Raw genomic sequence first — 11,377 nt, 5'->3', positions numbered from 1 at the left:
GCTCATTATTTTTTTTAATTTTATTTTATTTTACTTTTTCAGTGTTCCAAGATTCATTGTTTATGCACCACACCCAGGGCTCCATGCAATCCATGCCCTCCTTAATACCCACCACCAGGCTTACCCATCCCTCTACCTCCTCCCCTCCAAGACCCTCGTTTGTTTCTCAGAGTCCACAGTCTCTCATCATTCGTCTCCCCTCCGATTTCCCCCAACTCCCTTCTCCTCTCCTCCCAATGTCCTCCATGTTATTCCTTATGCTCCACAAGTAAGTGAAACCATATGATAATTGACTCTCTCTGCTTGACTTATTTCACTCAGCATAATCTCCTCCAGTCCCATCCATGTTGATACAAAAGTTATGTGCCCTCCTCAATGCCCATCATCCTCTTACCCCATTCCCCTACCCACCTCCTCTCCATCAACCAATATTTTTTATGGAGCACTTATTGATTTCTTTCTTTTTTAAAATACTTTTTGTTTTTGTTTTAGAGACAGAGGGTGTAGGGGGAAGGGCAGAGGGAGAGAGAGGGAGAGAATCCTCAAGCAGGCTCCCCACTGAGCACAGAGCCTGATGCGGGGCTCCATCCCAGGACCATGAGATTGCAACCTGAGCAGAAATAAAAAGTTGGATGCTTAACCACCTGAGCCACCCAGGTGCCCTTAGATTTATTGATTTCTCATATGAATTGCTTCTCCTTAGTAATTTGTAAGTTGAAGAGCCAATCTCTTCAGCCTTAGGAAGAGATACAGTGTCTCCACAAACGAGTTGAGCAATTGTGAAGAGCCTTCCTAACTCAGACACCATCATTAAAGTCAGGGATTGCCATGGACAGGGAAAGACACACTTGAGATGCCATTGGTTTACTCTATGGGACAATTCATAGTTACAAGATGATTCTAATACTATCCACAGTTACAATATTCAGTACATGGCCCTCAGGTGAAAGGTGTTCTATTTAAGGTGTTTAAGAGGATGAATACAGCTGTCCTGATGCCTGAAAGCATCATTTGACATTCAGTGTCATTTGACATTCAATGACATTCAATGTCAATTTGACATTGACAATCATTTTACCTTCTATGGTAGAAGGTAAAAATGTTCTGCCTTTTCCTGATGAGAGGTGAAAGAATATGCAAATACATAGGAATTAATGTGCCTTGATCTACCTCTTCCCTTAACCTGTTAAACCCAAGCCACAGAGCTTTTAATTAGAATCACAATTTTGAAGTCTGGGGGATAAAGGCAGATATTAGACTGAAATAGAATGATTGAAGGCTGGACCAAGGAGGAAAAGCAGAGCAAAAGGTGGAAGAGTTTTCCCCCATTCCCGGGTAGAATCTTTACCTGCCATTAAGACATGAGATATGGTATATAGGTCCGCATGGAGGCCACACTGATATAGAAACATAGGATGCCAGAGGGAGCTCTGCGAGCCAGTAGACCAAAATCATATACAAACATTAGACACAAAGGATGGACAATAGGATTCCTGCCACCCAGAGGAGCAGAATATGTGCAGATTTGTAAGGAGAAAGGAAGGAGAATCAAAAGAAGAACCGCTTTTTTACTTCCTTGTAAACTTCCTAACTAAAGAGCTGTTTCAGTCACAGGCCTGTCCACCAGAAGCCCAGGAACATCTGAAGATTTCATAAACCCAAGCTCCAGGGAGCCCAGCAGCAGCCACAAGACCAGAACCACTGTGGGAACTTCCTTTAGGGAGACTACAAAAGAGACTGCCTCCACAGATGTCGTGGTGGGACCTGCCACCCTTCAATCCCTGACCACAGGAAGTGGCAGCACCAGACTCCTTCACTTGCCCACACGAACTGTGGTGCCAGCAGAGTCATCTACAGAAACAGCGGTAGTTACAAATAACACCTCATACTCCCCATATCCAGCTGAAGCTCAGGCCACTGTATACTCTGGGACACCAGAAGGGACAAGCCAGTCAAGAGGAACAATGTCTTTCCTCCACCCAGAGTCAACTTCCACAGGGACCGTCCAGCAAGTGAGCTCAGTCCTGACTTCTAAAACAACTGAAATGGACTTGTCCACATGGCTTGGCTCCATGGAGGGGACCACAGTGGGCATGAATTTCCCTTCCAGCACAACTTCCACTGGCCTTCAGCACTCTGCAACAAGTTTATTTGTAACCCCCAAAGTAGCCATGAGCTCAGTGACAGAGAAATCTGAACTTGAAATCATGACAAGCATCAGCACCATGGTCACTCCTTCCATTGCCTTCAGTAAGAAGGCAGTGACGGCTGAACCACAGACCGGTGGATCTGTGGGGGAGGCTCATTCATTCACTAGCCCATGGTCAGAGCGGACAGCTGGGTGGGACCCAACACTGAGTGCCTCCCCTGCAGACCCAGACACAGCTATTATCACCCCCCATTCTGATAGGTCAGAAGGCTCAGCCACTATCAGCCTCATCAGTGTGGCAAGAGAGAAAGCTCACTCCTCTGCATTGGCTACCTCCCCTTTCATGGGGCCCAAGTCTGAGTCCATCACAGGATTGGAGACCCCTGAAATCTCACCTCCACCTGCGGCCCTTTCTGTGACATCATCTCTTACAGAACTAACAGGCAAGGGTGGGGCCCTCGCTGTGGAAGTCATCACCTCCAGCCCCAGGGGAACAAGGTCAGTTTCAACTGTAATGCCTAGCCCAGAGAGGAAGTCCAGGACCTCAGACAGCACCCAAGCACCAGGGACCTCTCCATGGACTGTCACAGACACAGCAGCCTACTTCTATGTCACTGGTTTGCCCGGAGCCAGTTCTACAGGGACAACACTGGCTTCCTCGGCAGTGGCCATTGCAACAGCTGAACAACAGGCAAGTATGTCTGTGGGTGAGGCTTATTCAGCTGCTGTCACATGGTCAGAGAAGACAACTGGGAGTGATCCGATTCATGGTGCATCTCCAGAGGCCACAGACACATGGCATCTAACCACCAGACAACGAACCACATCACCATCAGTGACCTTTAAAAGCCAAGCCACTACTGGCCTCACCTATGGCTCGGGACTAATACTGAGCTCTTCCCCGTCTATCACATTTCCTTCAATGGGGTCTGAGGCGCTGGTGGCCATCACAAATGTAGTGGCCGGTGATGCTGCCTCTACAACTGGACAACGATCACAAACCTCATCTCCTGCAGAAGCGAACATCACGGGTGTCACCGTAGCCCCTACTCCAGATGTCGCCACCACCATCACCACCATGGGAAACAACTCAGTCCTGACTACCACATCCAACCCGGAACGGAGAGTGAGCACCCTGGTCACAGAGACCAGCATGTCTACCCAAGAGCGTCCTTTCAGCTGGTCAACTACAACTGCTTCTGTCCCAACATCAAGCTCCTGGGCCGTAACAGACACAGCTTCAATGTTGGAAGCCACAGGTTCCGCTGAAACAACTTCTGTAATGGGCACATTATCCTTAGCATCTAGCACTGAATCAGGCTCTTTATCTACTTTCCATGGCCTTGGGACCGTCCTTGGAACCAGCCTAGCCATTCCATCTCCTCATGCTTCAGCTGAAGACACAAAGTCCACAAATATGAGAACATGGCGTCCTTCAGACACAACGCCATCTACGCCCATCTCAACCACTTCTGGGATCGGGAAGATGAGCCACTCATATCCTCATTATGTAAGCACAAGTGGGACCAATGACCATCCAAATACAAAGACTGACCCCAAAATCCCCCCTCCTATTTCTCCATCGGATTTTCGGCCCACTCTGGACTGGGCTACTGGGAAATCAGTGTCATCATCCACAGCTACTACCTCACTTCCTCAAGGGGGCGCAACACAAGTATTACCTGGGGAGAAAAAAGTCACCCCAACTACCTCACAGCTGCCAGTCGCGACACCAGAAATTGAAAGTGGGTTCACACCTACTGACATGGTAAGTCCTTCCAGAGTCACTTTATTAGGGAGGACAGATCTCATCAGCAAAGAAGTAGAACACAGTTCTTACCAGTTTCCTACCACAAAAGCTATAACCAGGGAAACCCAAATGCTAATCCCTGGAGTTACATCACAGGGCACAGGTACCACGGATGCATCAAGAGCATCTTGGTCCGAGACTCACTCAGCTGGGACTCAGGGTTTTACACGCTCACTTGAGAAGATTAGCATGGACACAGGTTCTGAGGATGCGTCACAGACAAGCCTTTCCTCTGACAATGATACCATATCTCCTTCCCCTCTGGTGGCCTCACATTCCACGATATCACCTTCTCTAATTTCCCCCACATCACAAGCCAGGGACATTTTTCCACCTGTCCCTGCCACATCACCAGCCAAACTGGGGACCAGCGGCGCGTTGAGCACAAGCTTGGGACTTATGACAAGTCCACCCTCAGGTGTGAGCAGCACCTCAGGTGACACCCAGGTAATTTCAGAAGCATCCACTGCTACAGACGGACTCCACCTTTCCGGGAACACAGCAGTGACCAGCTTGGGGACCAGCCCGTCTACACAGGAGTCCCAGTCCTCTGCCCCAGCGGGATCAGAGACACCCAAAGGCACCACCGCAGTGGTCCCCTCTTCGCTCAGTGGGGACGCCTCATTTTCCACACCGGAGGCTGGCCTTTCTGAAACCACAGAGTCTGAGACACAGTCAGCGTCATCCCCTGGCCTGGAACCACGGGAAGCCAGCACGTCCCCGCACACCGCCGTGAATTCGGAGAAAATTACTGTCCCTTCTCTAGTGTCCACTGAGTCTATCATGGAAGCCTCCAGGTCCAACACCATCTTCTCTAGCAGGACCCCCATCCCTGTCCCTGCTCAGTCCACAATGTCACCGTACATCGGAATCTACACCAAGCTTTCTACCTACCCTGACATGACCGAGTCCATAGGTATAGCCATGGTCACCAAAACGGTTCTCCCCGTGGGTACATCACAGGACATCAGTACCACAGATGCATCAGCCATGGCCTCCTGGGCCGAGAGTCACTCCACTGAGACTCAGGGTTTTACCCGCCCAATTGTGATCATTAGTGAGGACACGGGTTCTGAGGTTGTGTCACAGACAAGCCTTTCCTCTGACCAAAATACCACATCGCCATCCCCTCTAGAGCCCTCGAGTGCCATGACGTCATCTTCTCGACTTTCCCCCACATCACAAGCCAGGGACCTTTCTCCACCTGCCACCTCACCAGGCACACCTGGTTCTCTGGGGATCCCTGGCACATTGAGCACAGGTTTGGGACCTATGACGAGTCCACCTTCAGGTTTGAGCAGGACCTCAGTTGACACCCAGGTAATCTCAGAAGTGTCTGCCACTACAGAGGGACTCTACCTTTCTGGGAACACAACAGTAACAAACATGGGCGCAATCATGTCTGCACAGGAGTCCCAGTCTTCTACCCCAGCGGGCTCAGAGACACCGAAAAGCACCACTGCAGTTGTTACCTCTCTTCTCAGTGGGGACACCTCATTTTCCACTCCAATATCTGACCTTTCTGAAACCACAGAGTTTAGGACACAGTCAACGTCTTTCTTTGGCCCACAACCACGGGACACCAGCACCTCCTGGCACACCATCATGGCCTCGGGGAAAATGACTGTCCCTTCTATAGTGGTCACTGACACTACCATGGAGGCCTCCAGGACCAGCGTCATCTCCTCCAGCAGGACATCCATCCCTGGCCCTTCTCAGTCCACCATGTCACCAGACATCCCCACAGGAATCAACACTAGGCTTTCTACCTCTGCCCTAGGTGTTGAACCTGGGACAATCAGCTTCATTACCCCGAAAGGTACCCTTTGGTCTATGTCATAGAATATTCTTATCTTGGGTGCATTAACCAGTGTTCTGAATAGAGCCATTAGGTTTATCACAGGGTTCATGACCACTAGTATCATAAATGTTTGCAAAGAGTTAACATGTGCTAGTTTTTTTATTCTTTCTGCGAACTTTTCTCTTTTTTTTATTTTTTAATTTCCTTATTTATTTTTTGTATTTTTATTATTTTTTAAAATTTTATTTTATTTTTTCAGTACTCCAAGATTCATTGTTTATACACCACACTCAGTGCTCCATGCAGTACATGCCCTCCTTAGTACCCACCACCAGGGTCACCTAACCCCCCATCCCCCTCCCCTCCAAAACCTCAGTTTGTTTCTCAGAGTCCACAATCTCTCATCATTCATCTCCCCCTCAAGTTTCTCCCAATTCAGTTTTCCTCTCCTTTTCCTAATGTCCTCTGTGTTATCTCTTATGGTCCACAAGTAAGTGAAACCATCGGATAATTGACTCTCTCTGCTTGACTTATTTCACTCAGCATAATCTCCTCCAGTCCTGTCTATGTTGATACAAAAGTTGGGTATTCATCCTTTCTGATGGAAGCATAATACTCCATTGTATACATGGACCATATCTTCTTTATCGACTCATCCATTGAAGGGCATCTTGGCTCTTTCCACAGTTTGGCGATTATGGCCATTGCTGCTATGAACATTGAGGTGCATAGGGCCTTCTTTTCACTCATACATATCTTTGGGGGTAAATACCCAGTAGTGAAATTGCCAGGTCATAGGGTTGCTCTATTTTTAAATTTTTGAGAACTCTCCACACTGTTTTCCAAAGTGGCTGCACCAACTTGCATTCCCACCAACAGTGTAAGAGGGTTCCCCTTTCTCCACATCCTCTCCAACACTAGTTTCCTGTCTTGTTGATTTTGGCTATTGTAACTGGTGTAAGGTGGTATCTCAATGTGGTTTTGATTTGAGTCTCCCTGATGGCTAATACTGATGAACATTTTTTCATGTGTCTGTTAGCCATTTGTATGTCTTCTTTGGAGAAGTGTCTGTTAATGTCTTCTGCCCATTTTTTTGATGTGATTATCTGTTTTTTGAGTGTTGAGTTTGAGGAGTTCTTTATAGATCTTGGATATCAGCCCTTTGTCTATACTGCCATTTGTGAATATCTTCTCCCATTCTGTGGATTGCCTCTTTGTTTTGTTGACTGCTTCCTTTGATGTGCAGAAGCTTTTGATCTTGATGAAGTCCTAAAAGCTCATTTTCGCTTTTATATCCTTTGCCTTTGGAGACATGTCTTGAAAAAAGTTGCTGTGGCTGATGTCAAAGACGTTACTGTCTATGTTCTCCTCTAGGATTTTGATAGATTCCTCCCTCACATTGAGGTCTTTTATCCATTTCGAGTTTTTATCTTTGTGTATGGTGTAAGAGAATGGTCAAGTTTCATTCAACTATACATAGCTGTCCAATTTTCCCAGCACAATTTATTGAAGAGACTGTCTTTTCTACTGGATAATTTTTTCTTCTTTGTTAAAGATTATTTGACCATAAAGTTGTGAGTCCATATCTGGGCTCTCTACTCTGTTCCACTGGTCTTATGTGTCTGTTTTTGTGCCAGTACCATGCTGTCTTGGTGATCATAGCTTTGTAGTAAAGCTTGAAATCAGGCAACGTGATGCCTCCAGTTTTGTTTTCCTTTTTCAACATTTCCTTAGCAATTCAGGATCTCTCTGCCCTTCATTTTTCTGGCAGTGATGCCTTCCACCAACTTACTCTCTTTTGATTCCTTCTCAGCATAAGTTATTAAACACCTTTCCCATTCCTGACCTCATTTCTCATCTCTGTCCCTATAAAGCTCAGTTTTTTCTTTGTTATATAGTCTTTGAAACCACAATTGTTTTTCCTCTACTTTTCTAACAGTGGCGTCCTTTGATGTTAGTGCAGATAAAAAGAGTGTGAAATTTTTCATGTATGTATTTGTAAGTAATGCACAGAATAGCTCTTGTACGTATGAGGCACCATCCTCTGTCCCCATTCACTGTGACCCATGCAGAGCCTCTTAGCCAATGGATACTATCTATTCCATGGAGGTGACCCCTATTTTCACTTCAGTACCTATCTTCTTTGACCCTAAAACTTTGTGGCAGGGCCACTTTCCCATCTCTCTTCTAGAGGACTAGAGTCATTCACATCCCTGGACTCTCATCCAGTCACTCCCATAAGCACACTTTTATCTCTTCTGCCCATTCATGTTTTCAAATATTCCAAGACTGATGTCACCTCTTCTCTGAAAATATGAGTTTCAGACCAGCGTTTGTCTTAGCAGTGTGCTGAAATTTCAATGGAAACCTCTCTCTTCCTGTTGTGCTTCTCTCTTTTGCAGGGTCTGCTGGCAGAACCTCCTTCCCAAAACCCAGGCTTTCCATGTCTGTATCAGAAAAGACTTCTCACCTGAGTACAGTAATGCTGTCCTCAGCTGAGACCATTTCAACTGACACATGGGTGCCTTCTTTGTCTACAGCTTCATCTGGAGTTCCAGGAGCCAGCGCAGCCACCTTCTCAACCAGTCCATATTGGAGGACAGAACCAGACCCTGGAGATGCTATGCCCACCATTGCAGAGAACCTGCCTTCATCAGCTTCAATAGCATTCCCCTCTTCAACCTTCACTACTGCTTACTCTTCAACCAACCCAGCCCCCCATGGGATTACTTCCTCACTCGTTACCCAACGTATGGTGGGCACCAACACTGCGGCAGAGAGGAGCACTGCCAAAGGACCCTTGGTTGTGGCCAGTACTTTGGAGACATGGACTGAGCCAGTCAGGACATCTTTATCATCCATTATGGGTACCAGAATGACAGAGCATATTCACTTGGGAACAGTGACACATGCCTCTCAACTTCCTTCACAGGCAACACAGTTGACAAGTAAGGTCCCGCAGCTCCTGTACTCCCATTATTAGTGGCTCATAGGAAATGACTCTTTTCCTGAGAGACATAAAGGAGTTAATTAGAAGTTTATAATTGCACAGAAATTCTTTTAGCAGATGTTTGTTGCTCTAGCCTCAGTTCTAGGCATTGGACTAGGCATTAGGGAAACAAAGATAAATAAGCAAGTAGATGATTCCAGTACCATGATAGATGTTCTAACGTTACTATGATTATGCCAGTGATAATGCTAATGACAACACACTTTTTCTAGTGCACTTATTCTCTGTTAAGAGGTATTCTATTAAGTTATTTAATCCTCATTGAAACACAATTTGAAGAAGGGATGATTATAAGCCCATTTTACAGATTAGTAAGCTGAGACACAGAGGGTTAAGTAATTTACTCAAGATAATAGAGTTAATATGTGGTAAGAATTCCACTATGTGGCACTAGAAATCTGTGCTCTTAGTTAGGCTAAGTAGGAGTGGTCAGAGAGGAAGGAGAAAAAGCAAGAGATTCTGGCATTGCAGAAGCTGTAGGAGGAGAGAGCTTTAGGAAAGAAAATGGTCAGTTCCATCAAATGATACTGATAGTCAAATTGAAGTAGGGTGAGACTTTTGACATGTGGGCCCTCAGGAAGGGAGGGAGTATACATTGAAAAGAACTAAAACTACAGCCTAATTACACATAGATACAGGGGAGATACCCACTTTGAACTGAGTGTGTTTTTATATTGAGGACAGAGTCAAAAGCAAGGGAAAAAAGCAGAGTCAAAAGCAGAGTCAAAAGCAAAAGAAAAAGATGAGCAAAGAAAAATGATGGCACAAAGTACCTGTGGGATGTGGGAAGGGCTGGGGGCCTAGAGGGAGGCACATCACCTCCAAGAGATCCATAGATGAGGAAGGGAACCTCTTGAGGTTTTCATTCCTCTGAAAAGTTGAATTTGCCCCCAACTTTTGTTTGGGAGACAAGTGCAGGGAAGTCCTCTAACTCATTTAGTACCTGCTTTGCTAGCCAGTATCTATAGGAAGATGACTTGGTTACCTCTCAATTCACAATAAAATTAGACACATTAATAGGTATTGATCCAAGTCTTAACCTGTGGCTCAGTAGTTGAGTCATGGGTGTTCCATAAACAAGTGATGTGCAAGAGGGTAAGAAGGTAGAAGAGTGGTTGGATGGGATAAAGAAAGAATGGAAAGACAGATAAATGAAAGAAGAGAGAGCAAATGTGTAGAAGGGAGGATGGATTTAGAGAAAGGAGGAAAGAAGGAAGGATGGATGGGTAGATATAGGGATGGATGGAAGGAAAGATGAACAAATCTATAGGTGGACGAGTGGGTCAATGGACACAGGTGGCCATTTGTGGCGCAGAGCCCTGGCTCCATCCCATACAGCTGGACTTGAAAAGAATTGAGTTGTATAGTCAATTAAGTGGATCCATTTGGACAGTACTCTTCTGGGTGAGATGAATTAACCCAGGTTTCTTTTCCACCCTCACCTGTAGGGACTGATGGCATTGTGGAGCAAATCACAAAGAAACCCGATGAGGCAGCCCATGGAGGAGCCACAGGACCAGCCCATGTCTCTGTGGCACTCACATCATCTGCTAGTCCAAAAGGTAGGTTCAACTTCGCTTACTTCCCAGTAGTCTCACTTGAGGTCTTACTTCCTCTTCCAGGAAGAGGAACTGTTTGTTTCTTTAGAGGAAGAACCATGTGCGGTGTCCGTGGGCTTCCTGTCTTAGCTGGATCTTTGTCTAATGGTTACCAAGTGGACATGACCACTTTTCTTTTCCTCATAACATGCAGAGTGAGTTTAGTTCAGGGTTGGCTATGTCAGTTCCACAAATGGGACCCAGTTTAACTTAACTCTGAAAATGCTTATTAATCGCTTTCTCTGTGTTAGAGACTGTTATAAGCAGAGGATGAACAGATGAAAATACTTGGGCACTATATCCATGAAGCTCTCAGACCAGCAGGGAAGCAACAAAGGAACAGAATAACTATGATGCAACTTTAAACATATGCAATGAAGATGTATTTGAACTATAGAAGGAAGGCTTAATGAGGAAGATGATATCTGAATCGGGTTTGAAAGGAGGACTAGGGATTTACCAGAAAGACAAAGGGAGTTGATGAAGACATTCTGGAGAGAGAGAACAGCCACGTACAAAGGCACAGAGAGGGGGTAATACTGAAAACATTTGGGAGATACAAATAACTTGCCTTTGCTAAAGTATGAGGGAGAAGGATGGGGTGGTAGGAAATGATACTGGAGACACGGGCAGAAAACAGCATTCAGGAAACCTAAGGCTTGGTAATGCTTGGATATCCTTTAGCAAAAGGACAAAGAATTTTGAGGCAAAACATAAATCAATCAATCAATCAATAAATAAATAGATTTGGCAGACGTGTTGCTCCTTCCTAAAGAACCGTAATATGCATAAGCATATTAAAGACTCTGAGAAAACCTACTGTAAAACGATTTGCTTAACTTTATTCCAACCCAGAGTTTTATACAATTGTTTGGCTGCCATAATCTTTCTCTCTAAAAGGCATCTGCTAACATTTCTCAGTGTGATTGTTCTGCCTGAGAGTTTAAGAGGTACAGGTATAGATAGCAAGGGGTTCTCCTCACTGTGGGGTTAACAGGTAAAGCTCCCC

The 11,377-nt window shown here is 45.6% G+C and overlaps 1 protein-coding gene across 1 annotated transcript in view; it reads left to right on the top strand.

Moving 5' to 3' along the window:
• The first annotated feature begins 10,876 nt into the window (after positions 1–10,876).
• MUC16 (mucin 16, cell surface associated) overlaps positions 10,877–11,377 on the top strand; it is a 74,705-nt gene continuing 74,204 nt past the window's right edge. The window contains exon 1 of the mRNA XM_032883876.1: positions 10,877–10,901. The gene's annotated coding sequence lies outside the window, so the exon portion shown is untranslated. The remainder of the gene's footprint in view (positions 10,902–11,377) is intronic.

The sequence above is a fragment of the Lontra canadensis genome, unplaced genomic scaffold (assembly GCF_010015895.1).
Source record: "Lontra canadensis isolate GAN:19392208 unplaced genomic scaffold, GSC_riverotter_1.0 scaffold88, whole genome shotgun sequence".
Classification (NCBI taxonomy): domain Eukaryota; kingdom Metazoa; phylum Chordata; class Mammalia; order Carnivora; family Mustelidae; genus Lontra; species Lontra canadensis.
This window is presented reverse-complemented; position numbering and strand designations above follow the sequence as displayed.